Source organism: Manacus candei, unplaced genomic scaffold (genome assembly GCF_025592945.1).
Source record: "Manacus candei isolate 608988 ecotype Guabito, Panama unplaced genomic scaffold, ASM2559294v1 h1tg000005l, whole genome shotgun sequence".
Taxonomy (NCBI): Eukaryota; Metazoa; Chordata; class Aves; order Passeriformes; family Pipridae; genus Manacus; species Manacus candei.
Window position 1 is genome coordinate 14051588 of NW_026138053.1, and position 9048 is coordinate 14060635.

Consider the following 9048-nt stretch of genomic DNA (forward strand, 5'->3'; position numbering starts at 1 on the left):
AGAGTGTGTGCAGTGTCTACAGTTTTTTATGCTTGAGACTTTTGACCAATTGTGTTGTGGCACGATAGTGTACAAAGAGTATAAAAGAAACACTTGAGAGCAATAAACAGCTTCCTGTTCACCTTACACCTGGACTACGTGTATATCTGTGTCGCTTTGGCTGTTCTGACATTATCAGCAACAAGTAGGCAGTGTATTGATTGTATATTAAATAATTCCTGTAGCCTACTTTATAGAAAGTGCTGTGGGATTGTTGATTGAGGTATTAATTGAATTATTTTAAATTTGTCAACATCTATATTTCTACAGTACTTAGCAGGAATTCCCATTGTAAATATAATTACTAGAATAAAGTAAAACTATTTTATACTTAGATTGATATTTTTTGAAGAAAAAATGCTGTTTAAAGAAAAATAGGGAACTGCATTCACACACAAATTTTCTTACATCATTAAAAATACCTAGGCAGAATAAATTCAGCAATCTAAAATATATTATTTATTTTCTGTTTAATAGAACACAATTCTGAACACCAGATATTTTTGAACCATCTATACAAAATAGTAAAAGTGACAACACAATAGCTACCAGGTTACAGCATTCCTAAAGGTGGTTTTTTCCACCCAATTGAACAACAAAAGGCAATTTGGAGCAGTAACAGTTAAAAACTCTATAAGTAAATAATCAAGCTTATGCTAATAGAATACGCACTATTATTTTTATCTATATGCTTCATTTAATTTTGGCGAGGCAAGTATCACTACAGTCATAGATTGACTACACCATACCAATATGATGTTAAAGTATCTTGTCAAATTAGGCTTATGCCCAGTTCCTACAAGGCTCTGCAAGCCTGGTGCTGCAGCTCTCACTGACCAGTTCTGCCACATGCTTTTTCAGGAATTCACACCAGAAGTTATTTTTCCCCTGCCCTCTCTCAGATCATTTTATTTCTGCATCACGGACATCACATTCCCCTCCCTCCTTCCTCACGCCCCCTGCCTATCAATATTGTTCAATTATTTTTAACTAGATGTTATTTTTAATCCAGATTATTTCTTTTATGAAATTTGAAGCACAGCTGAACAATGGTTTTGCCTGCACTAGGGGCGTGTGGAGAGCACCCAAAAAGCAGGTTGTGGTCAGAACTTCTTAAGCCAACCCAACTGCTAAAGAAAATGCATAATGGAACTGCAACTACAGTAATTTTGTTATTTGATGATATGGTATCTGTAAGAACACAGGCCTCGAAGGTGTATTTTAAGATTGCTCTGTATGAATCTACATCAGCAATCATGCTATTTGATTATCTGTCTTTCGTTTAAAAGAAACCAAGGTTGCCTTTTACATACAATTAAATCTATTAAAATTTCTATAATTTTTCTACATATATAAATAATAAACTATTGCAGTTAATTAAATCTTTTATTATCTCAGAGGAAACGCACAGAACATAAATCTTTTGCGAGAAACTGAATATATTCTGTGTCATTATGGTGAACAGTGCAAGTGTTGTGCATGCCCTGAGTTCTCTTTGTATGTAGGTTCAGAGCCCTCTTTCCAAACACAGCATTCAAATGACACCACCGTTGCTCTCGGACAGAAGCTTTAAGAGAGAAAGCATTTTCTTTTGATTGAGCAGGCAAAATGACCCTTTCTACATCTTTTATATTGCAATGTAGCTGCACAAAAGGACACTTAATTCACAAATGCACATCTCCAACCCACAACACCAATTTTGGTTTGGGATTTGGGAGTATACCTGCAAAAAAAAAAAAAAGTAGTAGTGAGATAAACTGAACAGTTCTCTGAAGACACAGAGAGTCTTTGTTAGACTTTTGCACCTCTAATATGGGTTAACTGGTAGCTGGTCAATGCAGTCATTGTACTTGACACAGATAGTGTGATTTCTTTGAAAATACTTCAAATTACTACAGATATTTATTTTCTGTTTTGTCTAGATATGTACTAAATAACTTGTTATAGTTTAGGTCTAGTTTGATGTGAGATTTGCAGAGTTTTCAATCAGCTTATTTTGCGACTGCCTCTTTATACACAAACAAAGGCTTCCTGTGTGTTTACATCCCAGCTGACCAACTCTTACCTATGTTTTATCCTAGGTTCTTTTTCACATCCTGCAACTGTCCAGAGAAAAAACCCTTCTACATAGTACTGTTTGAACCTGGACTCATTTACACAACTGTGGATATAGATTTATGTCCAGTTTTACTCCAAGTCAAACTCAAATCACAATTACTGTTCCCCATCAGATGGGTTACAATTTGTTTTAATTTAAAACCAGAACAGAGCGGAAACTACATAACTTTTCCATCTTTTTTTTCCCATCCCTCTTCCCAGCCATCACACATGATTCAAAGTGCCTTCTAAACAAAAGAAAATTACATATTCAATAAATTTGCTGTTTCTGATAAAAAATGTTTTTAAATAAGACCTGGATTACAGGTCTAGGAAGTAAAGATGCCCTTTTCACCACAGGCTATGCGTTGGTAATTAAATCACACCAGTAATCTGATACAGCATTATATCTCTACTAGTATGATAGCACTGTCACAGGCGTTTTACATCCTAGAACCTGCAGTAAATTAAAAAGTCCTTAGAGGCCATCACTACTTGACCTCTTTGTCTGCTGAATTCCAGGCAGGGTAAAAGAAAATCAGTTCTACTTTTAGCACTCCTGCATGTTAGTGCAGTGTCTTGTCAATGCTTGCCTGCATTTCCTCCTATCCTTGGCAAGTATAGCTCTAGAATGGATCCTACCTGAGAAATTTGAGACAGCTGGTAAAGTTCCTGGAAGAGGCAAGCTGACAACAGTCTGTCATAATTTGAATGAGAATGGAACTATAGCAAACTGACTTCTGAATTACATAATCCTCGCACATGCTTATTAGGCTTTCTCTTTTGTGCACTGTCTTCTTTAATTTGTCGCAGCTTTTTAGTGTGTTTTCGTATCGACAAGCCCTTTGAATGTGGTCTTTCACATCCTGAAGTTGTTGTCCCATCTGCTTGGCAGGTCTGGGTATTCCCCTTTGTGTTCCTCATGGGCATGTGCATGGACTTTGATTTGCTGTAATGGAGCACAGCAGAGCAGAGCTGTCAGGACCCCTGTATGGCCGTCAGAGCTGCCCAGGTGAGGAAGCAAGATTTGATTCCAGTCAGGCTGAGGCTATCATGATGCCTTTCAGTAGAAGCAAATTCACAGGGCCAGGGTGTTTACTTGGAAGTCCTACTTGGCAAACTTCTGCTTTCCTGACTCAAGAAGCAGCTCATTTGTCCCATAGTCAGAAATATTTCAATTGTTCACTTCGCAAGCTGCCCACAACCATGGAACATGCATTTGGCCATCTGAAAGAGATGGCAGCCCATGGGATCAAACTAAAGGTCAGCTTCCCTTCTGGTTTGTTGTAGATGTTCTATTCTATAACAGGAACAGAGGAAGAAATAAGCCTTTTGTCTCTGCATTTCCATTTTTATATGAATATTTTTATCACCACTTCTGCTACCTCAGTTCTGTACTTCCTCTTCAATGTATATGTACTCTCAGCTCCTACACCCATCAAGTTACTAAAAGCTGACCTGTCTGCAAACAAACCCATTTTTACATGTACATATATGTGCTATATATACATATACATGTCAGTGTTTTTCAGCTAGAGCAGCTCACTGACCTGCCACATCTGCATGGCTCCTGGCATAGGGACCAACCAACACGTCAGATGAGACCAGCAGCCCCCTGAGCAGAAGTGAGTGCAACATTAGATGGCAGCAGCTGTCGGACAGGTGTGCCTGAGTCAGGTAACTGTACCCTCAGCTACAACTGCAGAGAAGAGACAGACTCACAGCCCCTTGCTGGGGCTCTCCTCCCAACCCCCTTCAGCCCAGGCCTCCCCTGCCTCTGTGAGGAGTAGACTCAGGGGACTGAAGCAGCAGAAAACATTTTACCACTCATGTGGGCTTAATTTATACTACTGAAACTATGGAGAAGGTCAGAGGAGCACCCAAGTGGGCTTAATGGCAGCCATGGCAGCATACCAGGAGGGAGGCAGTGGGACTTCCAGCTCTTAGCTCACATCAGCTACTTCGCAAAATTCGCACTTCCACGTGGCTGCAAAAGCCGGGGCAGGGGACAACTCGTCTGGTTGTGTGCATGTGCCACGTTCCCCCAGTTCTCCCAAACCCGTCTGTAATTTTAGCTGTTTGGTAGCTACATCCATGCTATGACAACTCCAGATTGTACTGTTTTAACTACTTAATTTAATAGAAATATAGCTCTTCTGTGTTCGTAAGACCATGTTTTCCTACTATTTTAATGACACATTAGAAGAATTTCACTGGTTTACTGAGGCACAGTCTGGCTAATGGTACATTTCTGCAGCGTGATGATGTTGCAAGTGAAAGTACTGTTACTTTGGCTCTATGTTGATATTTAACTAATGTTTATAGACTCATCACAAAAACACATAGCAGGAGGAAAAACAAAATAGAGAAAAATTGTCTGTGCCAGCATCCCCAAATTTTAGGGATAGAGTCATGACTGTAGAGAGGGGGATGTCAGTGCTGGTGTGAAACATGGCAAGATGGAAAACAAACAACTGATGTAATAAGAACTGATTTTGATCCTGTATCTGTATACTGGTTTTTTAGCTGAATGCAGATGAGCAATGCTGTGTTAGAACAGACTCTCAGCTTTCAGGCTGAGATAACAGAACATCAAAATGCGTGTCTGACAATAGCTATTACATTTGCATTAGCTAAAACAATGATACTTAGATTGCACCTTTTAAGTAAGCATATCAAAGTTAACAAATGTGCCAGTATCATTTTTTCATTAGCAGTGAAAGAATTAAGTAAGGAATTGATGAGTTGGCTGGTGTGCTGGCCTGGGACCAGTTATGGTTATTTCTGCACAGCCCCCTTGGACTGGCAGCAGCTACAGAAAGGGCTACTGCCTTATCTTCAGCCCCTGCAGCTGAATTTCCAGGCTGCAAACAGCTCTTCAGTGTAAGTGAAACAGCTCTAAGTGTTAGCAGGGTCCTGTCATGCTGCACTGTTCAAAAGTATTTTGTCTCCATCTTCACAGATAAAGAGATGTTATCAGGAAGATGAAAAAAAAAAAGAAGAAAATAATAAGAGAAGTGAGGAATTTTCCATCTGAGTGGGACTTGGCAGACCTGCTGAAAGCTTGTGAGAAGGCCCATACTGCATTCCAGGTGGTGGGAGAGCAGAAGGAATGCTGTACTAATTCTCCCTCCAGCCAGACTGATGTCCAGAACAGATTTTTCACTGCAGATGAAATGGCAATATTCTGCCATGTAACTGTGTCCTGGGGGGCTGTTAAACATATTTTAACTTCAGTTTCGAGTTAAGAGGTAAGTTTTGTCTGTACTGCTACAAAATTTAACCACAAAAGAGCTGAAAATTCTGCTCTAGCAGACATTTTTACAGTCCACAAAGGAGCATAGATGCTGACAGACAAAACCTTACCATAAAACTGTATAATGCCACAGTCTTCAAGAAGTTACGATACAACCAACCACAATGTAAAATATTTGAGATTGCAATTACTTCTGCAAATCAGCAGAGCAGAGCTAAAGTGAATGAATAAAATGCTTGCTTAGGCTTTAACTCTTAAATGCTGACTCTGCATTTTAACTTTAGTCACTAACTAGAGCTTCAGTAACTGCTTTCGGACTTGTGCTTAGAGAGTAGGGGAAGGAATGCATTGCATTGGTGCATGACTGAATTCCCAGAGAGTTTGAGAGCTGGAATCTCTTTCCGATCCAAGCAATTAACCAAATTTCAAGTCTTGGCAGCTGTTTGTTTTCTGAAAGGAGGCAATTATATGACCACAGCAGCAGAATGACAGTACAGAGGGAGAAGTAAACCTCTCTTAAATTCCATCTCTGAGTAATGAGCTCACATTTTTATGAACTGATTTCATAAGAAAAAGGAAGAAGATTACTCAGGACTATGCTTGCATACCTTCGCAAAATTCCCACTAGCTGGAATAGTAGTAAGTTGCAGTTCTCTCACAGCTATTTTCTGGAGCTGAAGTACTGCTATATATGCTCCTAAGTCTTCAAAACAGAAAAGACAGTATTAGCAATAAGAACATAGGAACTCATACATAAGCACTGTCAGCAAACCTAGTCAAGCACTTATTTTTTCTCCTTCAGACCCACTCACTGTCTTTAGGTACAAAAGAAGTGTTAGTAGAACTAAGATAGATGGGAGACATAATCTCGTACAATAAAAGCCTTTCCTGCCCATTCCAGGATGAGGATGGTCAACTCTCAAACAGGGACAGAGACAAGGCAGGGGTGTTTAATGCTTTCTTTGCCTCTGTCTTCAGCACAGATGACGGACCAAGGGGGTCTCAGTACCCTGAGCTGGAGGACCATGACTGTGGGAATGATCAAGTCCCAGTTGACCCTGAAACTGTGCGGGATCGGCTGCTGCAGCTGGATCCCTGCAAATCTATGGGGCCTGATGGGATTCATCCCAGAATCCTCAAAGAGCTGCTGATGTCATCACACAACCTGTCTTGAAGCGCAGCTGGAAATGGCAAAGTGCTTGTACTAGAAAAAAATGTGGTTTTATGTGAAGACCAGTATCAGGGTACCTTACCACCAGTAATATTAATGTAGTTTCCTCTGTATTGTTGTTATGTGAGGATGAAAAAATTAATATTAAAAATATTTAAAAATGCCTATTTTTAAATATTTTCAGTGCTATTTTTATATCTTTAGTATAAAGAGAGAATACTGCAATTTTATGAGAACAATTGTTAGCTAGTGGTAAGACAATTAATACAAAATTCTTTCTATCTTATAATATCACTTGCTTATTTTTTAAATTTTGAAATTGAAGATTCTTTTCTGAGTGGAGCCCTAATAAATATAGCATATGTGCATTGTCTCACTAATTATTATGTTTATGTAAAAATGGATGTACCATATTTGTCTTGATTTAAGATAGAAAGATCCCAGGCGAGCTTCCTCGCTGTTCCCATGCTTAAACAATGCAGATAAAATGTCCTGGGATCTAATTTTCCCTCCTTGCTGAATTGTGGTCATGACAACCATCTGTACAAGGATAAGCTTTACAGTATTGTCTTGTTCAAGGGTATCATTTTGACTTTATGTTGTGTGATACAATAAGGTAATGGAAAATAATACTGTGCAGCAGTTGGTGCTCTCATCTACATACACTGCTGACATACTTTTGGGTTTTGTGTGTTTTGGTTTGCTTGTTTAATATTTATGTGGACATTGTGGCAATGAAAGTATAAAAAACATAACAACATATTTTTAAAAACACATTAGCATTTGAGAGAAGGGTCATGGGCCAAGAGAAATGCCACTGTTCTGACTCTTCAAATTTATCCATTTCTGCTGGGTACCAGGGAATTTATATGTTGAATATGAAATTTAATTTTTCTCTGCTACGTCAGCAAGGCAAGATACAATTTTAAAAATCCAAGACTTTGCTTTGGCAAAAGAGATTGCCTAATAGTATGTGGACAAGCACAAAGAGAGGTAAAGACAGTGCCAGGTTGTTATTATTTAGCTCCTTTTTGAAATACAGCTATTTATAAAATGATGTGGAATGAAGCTGAACATATCTATTATTAAGCACAATCTGATAGATAAACAAAGACTATTTCTTTCCCCAAAACTTCTACAAAAGAAAGCCTTTACTGACATTAGTGGTAAAGTAATTTAATTTGACTTTGGTCACTCTGTGCCTCAAAGCACACATAATATGTCTGGAATTGAAAATACAGGAGAGATTGCTTGAACTGCATTTTCAAATTGAGATATTAGCAGAAGACATAAAAGCAAGTAAGTCAAGAAAGTTCCTTCTAAAGCCATGACATACAGTCTTGCCAAATATTAACAGAAGAAATAACTGGTTGTTTTACTACTAGCACTGAATAGAAAAGACAAAGATTTTAGCTTGCTCCAAATCAGATTAATCCTACATGTCTCACAGTATAGTAATGGGAATGATGGAGTGATTTAAACACTTTAAATTGCTAAAAATAGCAATTTTTACTATTGCTTTTGATTTCTTTGCCCCACATATGCCAGTGATTAACAAAGGTCCTCCTTCTGGCAATATAGGTTTGTCAGTTTGAGCATTTTAACTTGAAAACCATTTGTAGAGGATCATTTGCACATTTCCAGTAAGATCCCCAACCCTGTAATAATCTGGTAAGGCTGGGCAGAGGAATAACGAATGTTACTCTTTCATTGCAAATTTCTTGTCCTTGAGTACAAGTTATTGACTTTAAGTCACCCTCCAGTCCACTGAGTTCAGCCCTTCCTGAGTGTGTGTTACACCAGTTGGTGAGTGCTGATCCAGGGAGCACTTGCAGCGTTAGGACAAGCTTTATAGGGTTTGGTACCACTGTATTGGGCAACTGCTGTGCTAACCATGGGGACCCTGGAGACTGGCCCAGTACCGATGCCCGAACAACTGCAGAACTCAAATGATGGAAAACAAGAAGTCTATGTCATGGAATCACGGAATTGCTGGGGTTGGAAGGGGCCTCTGGCAATCATCTGGTCCAACCCCCTGCCAACGCAGGGTGACCTGCGGCAGGTGACACAGGAATGTGCCAAGGTGGGTTTTGAATGTCTCCAGAGAGGGAGATTCCACGACTTTGCTGAGCACCTTGTTCCATCAGCTTGGCTAGTACAGCTGCAGCTAACAACTCAAGCTGAGGTTCAGCTCATCTGAAATGGCTGCAGCCCGCTGTCACTGCAGAGGAGCACACTGTCCAGCCCGCAGCCCCACAGGCCGGCCAGAGCTGCCTCTGCTACTTGTGCCGGGCCTCGCCGGCACCCTGGGCAGGAAGGCGGGCCCTGAGTCACTGCAGACGGCAGGGCCGACCGCACCAAGGCGGGGAGCTGCCCCGGGGCCGGGCAGGGGTCCCGCAGGGCAGTCAGTGCAGCGAGGCCCGGACGCTACCGCGTCTCCGCAGACGCGGCGGGAACAATGACCGGCCCCGCCGCAGCGAGCGCC

General features: G+C 40.3%; 1 long non-coding RNA gene across 2 annotated transcripts; it reads left to right on the forward strand.

Annotated features, from left to right (window-relative positions):
• The first annotated feature begins 122 nt into the window (after positions 1–122).
• LOC127478039 (uncharacterized) lies at positions 123–3744 on the forward strand. 2 transcript variants are annotated; one of them, XR_007907112.1, is made up of 3 exons: positions 123–184; positions 3032–3148; positions 3659–3744. It is a non-coding gene; the product is annotated as an uncharacterized LOC127478039 (long non-coding RNA). The 2 variants fall into 2 exon arrangements; XR_007907111.1 differs by having other exon boundaries at positions 141–262.
• Positions 3745–9048: the final 5304 nt, after the last annotated feature.